Below are 13,848 nucleotides of genomic sequence, written 5' to 3'. Positions count from 1 at the left end.
AACGTGACCAATCCACCTAAGCTGCAGTCTTTGGACTGTGGAAGGAAAGTGGAGCACCCGGAGGAAACCCACGCAGACACAGAGAGAATGTGCAGACTCCACACAGACAGTGATCCAAGCCGGGAATCAAACCTGGGACCCTGGAGCTGTGAAGCAACAGTCCTAACCACTGTGCCCCATATTCCATAATTACCTACAACTGCGCGGATACTGTAAATCAGAGGGTCTTAATTACCATTAACAATTTGTTTAATTATGTAGTTAACTTTATCCTTGCCAGGGGACTACCGGTGGTGGCCATGGAATGAGTGGTCGCACATGAAGTGACTCCTGCCTGAGGACTGCTTTTTTGGTCCTTGCTCATCTCATGGGGGTGGTGCCAGTGGTAAAAGTCGTAATATTGAAGAACTAGGATCTCTCCTCCTGCAGACAATATCAGAGAATTACCAGACGAGGAGTGTGTTGAGCAAGGGGCATTCTTCGGACCTGAACCTGCGTGGTGCAAGATGACGGAGGGGTCCTGTTGGCGTTGTTGTCCGCAGTGATCGACACAGAAGTTGGTTGAGTTCCTATTGGCAGAATTCAGAAAGCAAAGGCTGCCAGTCACTGAGGACTTGGCAAGAGTGGCTGAGCTGACGCAGGCTGCATTGGAGAGGGTGTCACAACGGCTAGAGATGCAGAATGCATCGATCCAGAAGAAGTTGGCGTATAAGATTAAAGAAGGGTTGGGTAGGGTATACGAGCACGTGGGTTTTTTGTAATTAAAGTTCGTGTCCAACCTCAGTTGGGGGTTCCCCAGCTACAGAAATACTAATTAACGGAAGTGAAGTTGGGGGAGGGTTACTGACAATGAAGGTTTCTTTATATACTCACTGGACGGTGGGAGGTGGCGGTGGCCATCTTCGGTGGGGGCAGGAGGTGGGAGCAGGAAACGGAGGTGATAATATCTATCGACACATAGAAGTTGTTTGACCGGGTTGAGTGGTATTGGGTGTGTGGTGGTATGGATATGAGCACTGCCATTGGTGCAGAGCACTGGCTTCCCATTGGCTCTGGCTGGTCATGTGCCTCTCGTCCGATTGGTTGGGACTGGTCACGTGACTGCTCTCCAATTGGTCGAGAGGCAAGTAGGCCCCACCTCCGAGGCGGGTTATAAGTACCCAGAGTTCCCGGCGGTCGGCCATTCTCTGTAGTCGCCAACCGGGCTAACAACTAGCTGATTAAAGCCACAGTTCGGATCCTAAATGTGATTTGAGTCGAATTGATGGTACATCAATTTAATCAGCTAGAATTTTGGAATGGAGCTTCGCATCAAGCCTGATTGCCTCCGCAACAGCTCGCATGCTGCAACTGAGTCTGCAATTTTTAAACACTGGCAGGCGTGTTTTAATAGTTACCTGACGACTGCAGCTGGCAAGCCCACCAAGGAGCAGAAACTCCACATCCTCCACTCATGCGTGGGCACATCAGTCTACGCAATGATCGAGGACGAAGGCGACTTTGATGCGGCCAAGGAGATTCTCAAAGGACACTTTCTCCGGCCGGTCAACGAAGTATACGCACGGCATCTCCTGACGACCAGACAACAGTTCCCTGGTGAGTTCCTCGACAAGTTTTACCAGGCCCTCGCAGCTCTAGGGAGAACGTGCGCATGTCTCCAAGTTTCGGTGACGGAGCACATCTTGGGCCAACTCGGAAGGCCCTGCAAGCGACTACGCTGCCACTGAAGAGGATTTGGAACTCTCACCACGACTGGCTTCCATCAAGATCGACCAGTCGCGACCACGCACGCTCGCCAAGACTACAACAACGGTTCAGCTCAACAAACACAAAACAAGATGCCTGCTGGACTCCGGGAGTACGGAAAGTTTTGTTCACCCCGACACGGTAAGACGCTGTGCGCTCCCCATCCAGCCAGTTAAACATAAAATTGAATTGGCCTCAGGTTCGCATTCCGTCCAAATCACCGGGTGCCGCATAGCGGACCTCACGGTCCAGGGGAGGGTTTTCAAAAATTTCAAACTCCTCATTCTCCCCCGTCTATGCACTCCGGCACTCTTGGGCCTGGACTTCCAGTGCAACCTGCAGAGCTTGACCTTTCAATTCGGCAGCCCTACTCCCCCTCTTACTGTTTGCAGCCTCGCGTCCCTCAAAGTGGACCCCCCTTCCTTGTTTGCTAATCTCACCCCAGATTGTAAACCTGTCGCCACTCGGAGCAGACGATAGTGCCCAGGACCGGACCTTCATCGAGTCCGAGGTCCAGAGGCTCCTTAAGGAAGGAGTTATCGAGGCCAGCAACAGTCCCTGGCGAGCCCAAGTGCTGGTAGTTCGGTCTGGGGAGAAAAAACGGATGGTTATCGATTACAGTCAGACCATCAACAGGTTTACACAGCTGGACGCGTATCCTCTCCCCCGTATTTCCAACCTGGTTAACAGGATCGCGAAGTACAAAGTCTTCTCCACAGTGGACCTTAAGTCCGCCTACCACCAGCTCCCCATCCGCGCGAGTGACCGAAAGTACACCGCGTTTGAGGCTGATGGGCGCCTCTACCACTTCCTCAGGGTTCCATTCGGTGTCACAAATGGAGTCTCGGTCTTCCAACGGGAGATGGACCGAATGGTCGACAAGCACGGTTTACGGGCCACCTTCCCGTATCTCGATAACGTCACCATCTGCGGCCACGACCAGCAGGACCACGACATCAACCTCCAAAAATTCCTCCGAACCGCAAAACTCCTTAATTTAAACTTACAATAAGGATAAGTGCGTGTTTAGCACCGACCGTCTAGCCATCCTTGACTATGTAGTGCGTAACGGAGTGATAGGCCCCGATCCCGAACGCATGCGCCCCCTGATGGAACTTCCCCTCCCCAACTCCCTCAAACGCTGCCTGGGCTTCTTCTCATACTACGCCCAGTGGGTCCCCAACTACGCTGACAAAGCCCGCCCCCTCATCCAGTCCACCTCCTTTCCCCTGTCGATGGAGGTCCGCCAGGCCTTTAGCCGCATCAAAGCGGATATCGCAAAGGCCACGATGCATGCTATCGACGAGTCCCTCCAATTCCAGGTCGAGAGCGACGTGTCTGATGTAGCTCTGGCGGCCACCCTGAACCAAGCGGGCAGACCCGTGGCCTTCTTTTCACGAACCCTCCACGCTTCCGAAATCCGCCATTCCTTGGTGGAAAAGGAGGCACAGGCCATAGTCGAAGCTGTGTGATACTGGAGGCACTATCTGGCCGGCAGGAGGTTTACCCTCCTCACAGACCAACGGTCAGTAGCTTTCATGTTCGACAAGGCACAGAGGGGCAAGATCAAGAACGACAAGATCTTGCGGTGGCGGATCGAGTTGTCCACTTACAACTACGATATCTTGTATCATCCTGGGAAGCTCAACGAGCCTTCCGATGCCCTATGCCGCGGTACCTGCGCCAGCACGCAGATTGACCGCCTTCGCTCCCTCCACACGGACCTCTGCCATCCAGGGGTCACCCGTTTCCACCATTTTATTAAGACCCGCAACCTGCCCTACTCCGTCGAGGAAGTCAGGACCGTCACTATGGACTGCCACGTCTGTGCCGAGTGCAAACCGCACTTCTACCGCCCCGACCGACCGCATCTGATCAAGGCATCCCGCCACTTTGAACGTCTCAGTATAGACTTCAAGGGTCCCCTCCTCTCCAACAACCGTAACACTTATTTCTTGAATGTTATCGACGAATACTCTCGATTCCCTTTCGCCATTCCCTGTCCCGACATGACCACAACAACCGTCATAAAGGCCCTCCTATCCATCTTCTCCCTGTTCGGTTACCACGCGTACATCCACAGCGACCGGGGGACCTTTTTTATGAGTGACGAACTGCGTCAGTTCCTGCTCAGCAGGGGCATAGCCTCTAGCAGGACGACCAGTTATAACCCCCAGGGTAACGGTCAGGTCAAGCGGGAGAATGGCACCATTTGGAAGACCATCCTGCTGGCCCTACGGTCCAGAGATCTCCCTATTCCCTGTTGGCAAGAAGTAATTCCCGACGCCCTGCATTCAATCCGGTCTCTCCTCTGTACTACCACTAATCAAACACCTCATGAACGTCTTCTTGTTTTCCCCTGGAAGTCGTCCTCAGGATCCCCTCTCCCGACCTGGCTGGCCACCCCCGGGCCCATCTTGCTCCGGAAGCATGTGCGGGTGCACAAGTCCGACCCGTTGGTTGAGCGAGTCCAGTTACTCCACGCCAACCCGCAATATGCGTACGTGGAGTATCCCGACGGTCGGCAGGATACGGTCTCGCTCCGGGACCTGGCACCCGCCGCCGTGCGGCCTTCCCCCCTACACCAACACCTCCCCCCCAACCCCAATTCACCCCAGCGCCCCCGCGCCCCCACGCCCAGCGCACATGCCCCCTCTTCCCCGATTACAGTGTCTCCACCACCGGCCCGGGGTACGGAGACACATCTACGACCAACACTCCCGGAGGCAAGGACGACCATCGGCCCGACGTCACCGGCTCCACTGCGACGGTCCTCCAGAACACCACGGGCACCCGACAGGCTGATCGTCTCCATCTGATGCGGCCATGGGACTTTTTTTGGACATCTTTGTGTTATTCTGTTGTCATTAGTAGTAGTAGTATTGTTTTGCCACGAGCCATTGGGCAGCTCACCCCTATCGATTTTCGCTGCTCATACCGCCAGTCCTCGGATGCCCCCCTCTCTCTCTCCCACTTACACCCCCCCCCCCCGCTTTATTTCTCCACAAGGGGTGAATGTGGTGGTATGGATATGAGCACTGCCATTGTTGCAGAGCACTGGCTTCCCATTAGCTCTGGCTGGTCATGTTCCTCTCGTCCGATTGGTTGGGACTAGTCATGTGACTGCTCTCCAACTGGTTGAGAGGCAAGTAGGCCCCGCCTCCGAGGCGGGGTATAGGTACCCAGATTTCCCGGCGGTCGGCCATTCTCTGTAGTCGACCACCGGGCGAACAACTAGCTGATTAAAGCCACAGTTCGGATCCTAAATGTGTCTTGAGTCGAATTGATGGTACATCAGGGTGGTTTGGGTTTGGACCGGTTTCATTGGCTGAATTAGCTTGTTGTACAGAGCCCCATGGTTGAAACCATGAAAATGACAATCCTGCCAAAGTTTTTATTTCTTTTCCAGAATCTCCCAATTTTCTTGTGTTTAAGGCGGCCAATGAACCACACTGGTTCTGGTTCTGTCCGAAATTGGTCCAATTTTGGGAATCCTTTTCGGGGACAATGTTGGAAATTCTAGGGGTGAAGGTGGCCTTGAGCCCACGGATAGCGATATTTGGGGTATTAGGAGATCCGGGAGTGCAGGATGGGGGAGAGAGGCTGACGAGTTGGCCTTTGCCTCCCTGATAGTTCAGAGGAAGATCTTGTTATGTGGTGGGCTCCGGAGCCTCCAAGGGCAGCGGGGTGGGTGAGTGACCTGTCAGAATCGTTACATTTGGAGAAGATAAAGTTTGCCATTTGGGATTTGGACAAGGGGTTTTACTTGAGGTGGAGACTGTTCATCTCCTTCTTGGAGTTGGTAATCGTCGGGATGGGGTGGGATTTGTTTTCTGATTTACAGCTACAAAATGGGTCATGTGGGGTGGTATAGTGGAGGGAGTGTTTATAACGAGAAATGTATAGACTGGCTTCCAACACATTGGGCTGGATTCTCTGATTCTGAGATGAAGTGCTGACGCCGGCATGGGAACGGTGGTGTTTTACGACCGAAAAAATGGCACAAAACAGCCATCGATCCCCCATCTCGTGGGAGGTTAGCAGGCATGCAGCATAGAGCTCCTGGCTCTAGCTGCGGATACGGCCGGAGAATTGCCGGGTCCGTGGCCACGCATGCGCATGGCAGCGGCCTGCAGCAGCCATGCCTTGCAACATGGCGGCGGCCGCGTGCAGACCCAGCCTGCCAAATAGTGATCACCCACCAGTGCCCCCAGCCCCTGCCAAATCCCCCCCTGCCGGCGGATAGGCTCCCCCCCCCCCTCCCCCCTGACTGTGGCGGCGCTGGACTTAGTCTGCAGCCGCCACGGCGAGTTCCCGAAAATAAATATCATAAGTGTCTGACGCCGTTGGGAACTCAGCTCACTGGGGGCGGAGCATCGGGGGAGGGCCGAGGGCTGTCCCGACAGCGTGAGCCGTTTTGGAGGGGGCGGAGCATCGCAAAAGCGGCGCCGCCCCCAATTTCGACACCAACAGGGATTCTCCGGCCGATCGCCGAACGGCATTTCCGAGTCGGAGACCGGAGAATCCCGTCCACAAATGCAAAATATCATGCAATTTTGATTTGTGCCAAATATTACTTGAGTTTAAAATTCCACAGTCTTATTTCATGGACCCTGCTGATTTTAGGGTAATTATGCAGAAGGAAACAGTGCAAACCCTACACCACAGTGTCAACACGTAAACTTTCCTTTAACTAAAACAATCCTGTACAAAATATATTTGTCATCAGTAGAACAGCAAATGAACAGTTGATGTGTTTGATGGTCTCTTTAAACTGGACAGCATGTACCCACCCAGCAACTCAAAGGCCCATTTAAGTTGCTGTGTCTGCATTATCATGCAAAAAAAATTAAAGGGGCCTATGGATTTAAGCAAATTGCATGGACAATCTCTAAAAAATATCACAGCGTACGTTGTATCCCAGAATGTTTTATTTCAGTGCCCCTGCTTTGGAAACGGAGCAGAAATGGCCATTATCGAGAAATTATAGCTTTGAGTAAAAATAAGGGTGGGAATATTTCTGGGGCTAAATACTTCAGGATAACGCTAACATCAGAATTCTTTAGTGGTAATCTTTTATTATACACCTGCAGTTTTCTTAACAAATGGAAGTTTCATCAAAATATTTAAAATATTTAAAGCTTACCATGGGTCCAGTTAAGGTTGCGTGGCAGGAAACCAGATATAATTTTTGAATGTATTTCAGTACAAAATATTATTTCAGCAGGACATCATTTTATTAAAATGAAGAAACTGGCAATCATTCATGCATGACCCTCACAGCTGAAAGACACTTTGCACTATTTGCCTGTCATTTCGACTACATGTATTGTAAGCAGCTTAGCACTAAATCAATTTTAAAAAACTGAAGTTAAATACATTACTATCATAATGGAAGAAAAGGCAATGAATGCTGTGCAGCTGCATTAGGATTCTTTGTTAAGGAAAAAAGCCAATTATCTGCAGCTGTCAACTATAAAGACCTAGAACCATTTAAGCTAACATTAGCCTCCACCTGACTAAAACAGGGGCAATTTCTTTTTTCTTAATAACCTAATTTCCTTCTGCTATAAAAGCATGATAAATACAACAAAATAGTACTGGCTGAATTCTGTCAAAAAACCGTTGATAAGCAGAGATTAGGCTGTAGAACTTTTAGCACAGTATGGTATGCCCTCGAAAAGACCTCTACCTGAGAGCAGGTAGGTTTCCTGCTTTTTGGGATAGAGATTGTCAGGGTGGGTGAATAGTGGCTACAGCATGGTTTGGCACAAGACGATTTGGGCAAAGATTGAGTGTCTGAGCAGATCAGCTATCTATCACAGGCCATCTGATTGTAGGGAGGGATGCAGGTTGAATAATAAAATACCTTCAGAGGGCGATGGTGGTTTAGCAGTAATCTCACTTAATTAGAAATACAGGTGCCCAGGCTAATGTTTTAGGGACACGGTTGTTTCAAATTTCATCACAGTAGCTGGTGGAACTTAAATTCAGCGAAGAAAATCTGGAATTGAAAGTTGGTTTCAGTAATGGTGACCATGAAGCCATAATCAATTGTCAGTAAAACACCCGTATGGTTCCCTAATGTCCTTTGGGGAGGGAAATCTATCATCCTTACCTGGTCCGGCCTAAATGTGACTCCAGTAACGTGGTTCACTTTTAACTGCCTGCTAAGATGGCCTAGCAAGTTACTCAGTTCAACAGAAATTAGGGATGGACAACAAATGCAGGCCTAACCTCTGACACCCACATCCAATGAAAATAATAAATAAACAAAATACACACTTTGCTCCAGGATCACATTTACTGTATAGCACGGAGTTTCTCGTCCCTACCAAAGAAAAAAAGGAGGGGGAGCGTGTAGATTTAGGTTATTATTTCATTTCTTATAAACAATCCTAGCCACCAGCTATGCACTGCTGGGAACATTGTGCAATGTAATAGCCAATGTATTCAACTATTGGCAAAGCAAAATACTCATCACGACAAACATATTCAATCTCTTAGAGCAGTGCTTCTCAAAATGTTTCCCTGTGACCCCCATTTTAATGCTTTCAAATTGTCAAGACCCCAGAGTTAAAGCAGGGTATGGCAGGAGGTGGAGGAAAGAGGAGGGGTTATAAGAACGATGCTGGGTGGATTGATCACCAGCAACCAAGAAAGAATTCTTTCGCTTCTCCATGATATCGAAGCCCCTCATTTATTCAATAACCTAAAGTGGACAGTTTGAGGTTGTAACTATCTCCACCAACGATCTCTTTCTTCTTGTGACTGCAAGGACAATAATACCAACTCCCCAGACATATTGATCGGTCAAAGCAGTGATATTCACTAGAAAGATCATGAGGGCCAACTGGAATTTCAGAAAATTTTAATAGGGCCACAAGCATAATTTTTAAAAATCACATCGATTCAGTGGAATTCATTTCTTCAAAAACGTATCTTAGAAAATAAAGCACAATTATAATGAAAGATAAACACATTTAACTATACAGTATATCAAATGTGATCCAACAAAGCTTCAACATATCAGAAGGATATTAAATACATAGCTATCCCTCATTTAGCACTCCTAATGTATTCCTACAAACAGTATGCAAAATGAAAATTATTTTCCCGTAAGAAAGGTGGGTTATGTTCTTGCCTTATGACTTTTACATTAAAAATCTACTGCCAGTCTTGAAGTAACTAGTCTAAAAATCTTCTTACTAACCTAAAAACTCTTAATAATTTACTAACTCTCAACTTATTAACTCATTCAATTTAACTCCTTATGTGTTGGGTAAGCTGGGTCTGCGAGGACTGCGTTTATTGCAGCAGTGAGAGAGACAGGCTTCCAACACTTGAAGAAATGCAACTCTATTTTATTGAACTCTTAACTATCATACATACTTAAACTGTGGGTTGACACTATGCTGAGTTGACTGGCGACTTGAGGCTAACCTGACCAGACTATCTTACTACCACATGGTGTATGTTCTAGTTGTTGCTCACGGGCTCCGGCTGTCTCAGAGGCTGGATCCCAAGAGAGCGGGAAAACTAGTGCCCTCTGGCTTTTTAGTGGTCGTGTCCTGTCTGGTGATTGGCTGCTGTGTTCTGTGTGTTCATTGGTCATCCTGTGTGTCAATCAATGCCTGTCTGTGCACCATCATATACTTGTGTGTATATTATGACAGCTCCTGCTTGCTGCTTCCCATCTCCAGTTTGCAGTATCTCCCAACTGGACACCTCTTCCTCTCCCTGTTGTCATCTGGACCCAAAATGTGAGCTCTTTTCTCTCCCTACAGATACTGCCAGACCTGCTGAGATTTTCCAGCATTTTCTCTTTTGGTTTCAGATTCCAGCATTCGCAGTAATTTGCTTTAATCCAGTGTAGAAAACAGTAACTGTTACTTCATAGAAAGCCAAAATCACATCACAAGGTTTTAAACCACCTCAGATCCTTTGATCTGCGAGGCTTCTATTCACTTTCAAAGAGAAATAGCTGTTTAATAAGCTGTAACTGACAGCAGAAATTGATACAGGGGTCTTTGATTGGGTGTGGGGGCGTGTGGGGAGGTGTCTGATATGGGGGTTTGATGGATCTCTGCTTCCAGGCAGCCAGGTGTCTGGATTGTATATTATCATTTCCCTTCATACTTAAATGTATCTCAATTACCCTGCTGTGAACCCAACAATACTTATAAACATCCAGTTATGATTCACAGCTCCTGACCACGTCAAAAGCAGCTAATTGCTTTTTGCTGATAAAAAGAAGTGAAAGCACTTTACTCCGAGATGTTTATAAACATTGTGGTCTCTGATATGGAGGTATGGGGAGATGTATGTTATTAAGGTGAGTATCTGGCATTGGGAGGGTCTGATCGGTGTCTGGTTCGGAGTTTCTGATGGGGGGTATGGAGGGATGGAGGGGCAGGATTTGCTTAGGCCGGGGGGGGGGGGGGGGGGGGAGCCCTCCAATGGACTTCGGGGGCACCTTCATTAAAATACTTAACCCCTTTGCCCACCACGAGGTCCATCGCTTCAGGGCCATGCTGGCAAATACTTGCACCAATCCACGCCTGGGTGAATCCCGCCGAGAGGGCCAGAGCATATCCCTTGTCTAGCTATTGACAGCATGCAAATGGGTTCAAATGACCAATTTGCATTTTCCTACTGCCGCAGGACACTAACCTCAATGCTGCCGCCAGCGGGGGACTGGAACATCGCAACAGAATCGGTGCAGATTTTTGCCGAACTTGAGATTTGCCACTGCATCGGGAAATCCGCTACTGGCGGCAGAGAATCAGGCCAGAATGTATAAATGTAGCATGGGGGATTCCTGTTGCCTTAAGTAGTTTAGTGCATTAGTTGCTTACTAACTAATGTTTAGTTGATGTTAATATTAGTTTATTTGTTACAATAAAGCCTTAAAACATGCAATCTTGTCATGTGATCCTTTGAGTTGGCCTATGGGAAATTCATACCTCTTTTTAAAAGTTAGCAGTTTCTATGAAGATCAGACTATACCTCAGTGTTTTTAATCTCCCCAGAACTAAACCGGGAGCAGTCACATGGAATGGCTCCACCTTCCGCTCCACTGTGGTCATTCTGCAATTTTAAAGCCACCTGTTTTGGCAGCAAATGATGCACTTGCTGGAATCCAGCGAGAGCCTCATGCATAATTGCAAATTGGAGTCCCAGGCCATACATGAGCCCTGATGAACCCAGAAAAACAGGAAAGCTTCACTGAAATGTAGTATGGTTGGATGCACATTTGTGCTTATGACCTCCCACGTAACTAACCTCTCAATTTGCATTGCTTCGACAAGGTAAAGTGCTTCCTCACAAAGGGAAGGATACCTGGAAAGACAGCTAACCCTGTTGGGGCATTTTTCTCATCTCCCTTGCAAGGAGCCAACGAGACATTGATCAAAACATGGAAGCAGATAATTTCCTGTATGTATTGGTAATACGGCTACTTAATGAAAGGAGATCACAGAAAAAAAAAAGGCAGCATTTCAAAAGTGAGGAATTTATAAATACACCAAAGAAAAAAATTCATAGCAGAAATCAGCAAGGCAACATTCTGTACTTACGTTCTGACCTCTGCTCTTCACCTCTAGGTTCTGGCACTGGAATTGGCAGAAACCTGGAAAAAATGGGAGACAAGAACAGATGAGATGAAGAGAAGATTAGGGTAGCCCAACGACTGGTGCATTTCACATCAGCTGTAGAACATGGGCTATTCCTGGTCAACTTGCATCACTACCATACTGCACAGAGTCTTATCCAACATAAGCCATCAGGAAAGTGTAAGGATGAGTTGTTGCTGGTTTACTAACTTCTGGTTTGAATTGCCCCTCCTCACTGCCTAAAAGAACTATTTCGAATAAACAATTCAAAATAAATAAACATTGTCTTAGAGAACAGATTAAAAAAATAAAATTCTGAAAAGAACGGTGAGAATTTGTTCTTAACAATTAATCCACTCATTTTTAATACCAACCACTTATTTACCAGCACCCTAACTTTCAACTCACTCATGTGCAATGTCATATGATCTCCGATGAGCTGCTTGTGAACTCCACCTTCAACTTTCTTGTCCCCTTCATACACAACATAGCCTTATTGTCACACTCCCCAAATTATAACAGCCACTATCACAACCTCAATCTGAGGGCACATGCTCAAGTATTTTTTTACAAATTCTGTTGACAGCATTTTGCCCATCCATGATTGCACTCGAGAAGGTGGTGATAAGCCACCTTCTTGAAACACTGCAGTCCATGTGGTACAAGCCCACCCACAGTGCTGTTAGGAAGATGTTCTAGCATTTTAATCCAGCAACAGTGAAGAAATGATGATGTAACTCAAAGTCAGGATGCTGTGTAGCTTGGAGAGGAATTTGCAGGTAGTGTGCTGTATCTCTGCATCTGCCATCCTTGCTCTTTTAGGTGGCAGAGGTTGCAGGTTTGGAGGGTGCAGTTAAAGGAGCTTTAGTGAAAAACAACAAGATATATGGCGCAGATGGATTCCCTGCAGAAGTATCAAAATGCGGGGGAGAGGCATTCTTGACAAGAATCCACAACCTCATCACCCTTAGAATCATAGAATTTAAAATGATTAAGGAGGCCTTTCGGCCCATCGAGTCTGCACCGGCCCTTGGAACGAGCACCCTACCGAAGCCCACCCTATCCCCGTGACCCAACTTAACCTTTATTGGAAACCTAGGGCAATTTTATCACGCCAATCTACCTAAACTGCACATCTTTGGACTGTGGACGGAAACCCACGCAAACACAGGAAGAAGGTGCAGACTCCCCACAGTTACCCAAGCCGGGAATCGAACCCGAGACCCTGGAGTTGTGAAGCAACTGTGCTATCCACTGTGCTACCCTTGTATGGAAGGAAGATAGCATGCTGGATAATCTCAGAGGTGCCTTAATTGTGACCATCTTCAAGAAAGGAGACAGGTCCAATTGTGGAAATAACAGATGAATGTCCCTACCCTATGCCACGGAAAAGGTCATTGCGCAAATATTCAATCGCCTCCTCCCAGTGTCTGAAGAGGTTCTCCCGGACACTCAATGCAGCTTCCACTCATCAAGAGGCACAATGGACACGGTCTTCAGCACACAAGAAATCCAGGAAAAGTGCATGGAGCAGCATCAATCTCTGTACATGGCCTTCTTTGATCTTGCAAAGGCATTCAATTCTTATCAACCGTGAGGAATTGTGGAACATTCTCATCAAATTTGGCTGCGCGCAGAAATTCGTTGCCATTCTTCACCTGCTCCACAATGACATGCCATCAATGATCCTCGCCAATGGAACCACCACTGGGCAAACAGGGATCAAACAGGACTGGGTCATCGCACCAGCGCTCTTCTCCATCTTCCTCGCAGCAACTCGCAGCTCATCACCCTGAAGCACCCTGCTGGAGTGGTGTTAACTTACCAGAGAAGCGGGAAACTGTTCAACTTCCAACATTTCCAGACCAGAACCAAGACCATTCCAACTTCTGTCATTGAGCTGCAGTATGTAGACGATGCCTGTGTGCGTGCACACAAACCACCATTAACGCATCCATAGAATCATAGAATTTACAGTGCAAAAGGAGGCCATTTGGCCCATCGAAACTGCACCAGCTCTTGGAAAGAGCACCCTATTAAACACATGCCTCCACCCTATTCCCGTAACCCAGTAACCCCACCTAACCATTTTTTGGACACTAAGGGCAATTTATGATGGCCAATCCACCTAACCAGCACATTTTTGACTGTGGGAGGAAACCGGAGCACCCGGAGGAAACCCATGCAGACACGGAGAGAACGTGCAGACTCCGCACAGACAGTGACCCAAGCAGGGAATCGAAGCTGGAACCTTGGAGCTGTAAAGCAGCTATGCTAACCACTGTGCTACCATGCTGCCTGTGAGGGAAATGAGAGAATGGGCCTCAGACTATCATCCGAAAAACAAATGTTCTCCACCAGCCCGCTCTTGCCACGCAATATTGTCCCCGACCATCACGGTGAGCCACTGGATAATGAGGATCATTTCCCATACCTCGGGAGCCTCCTCTCAACATGAGCAGACAGTGATGATTAAACCTGGCATTGA

At 48.0% G+C, this 13,848-nt stretch overlaps 1 protein-coding gene across 3 annotated transcripts in view; it reads right to left on the bottom strand.

The window, feature by feature from the left end:
• Positions 1–13,848, bottom strand: part of rfx3 (regulatory factor X, 3 (influences HLA class II expression)) — a 572,273-nt gene that overhangs the window by 416,535 nt on the left and 141,890 nt on the right. For all 3 annotated transcript variants that reach the window (XM_038804657.1, XM_038804659.1, XM_038804656.1), the window contains one exon: positions 11,325–11,377. The gene's annotated coding sequence lies outside the window, so the exon portion shown is untranslated. The remainder of the gene's footprint in view (positions 1–11,324; positions 11,378–13,848) is intronic.

The sequence above is a fragment of the Scyliorhinus canicula genome, chromosome 8 (assembly GCF_902713615.1).
Source record: "Scyliorhinus canicula chromosome 8, sScyCan1.1, whole genome shotgun sequence".
Taxonomy (NCBI): domain Eukaryota; kingdom Metazoa; phylum Chordata; class Chondrichthyes; order Carcharhiniformes; family Scyliorhinidae; genus Scyliorhinus; species Scyliorhinus canicula.
Note: the sequence above shows the minus strand (reverse complement) of the source record. Positions and strands in the feature narration are given on the sequence as shown.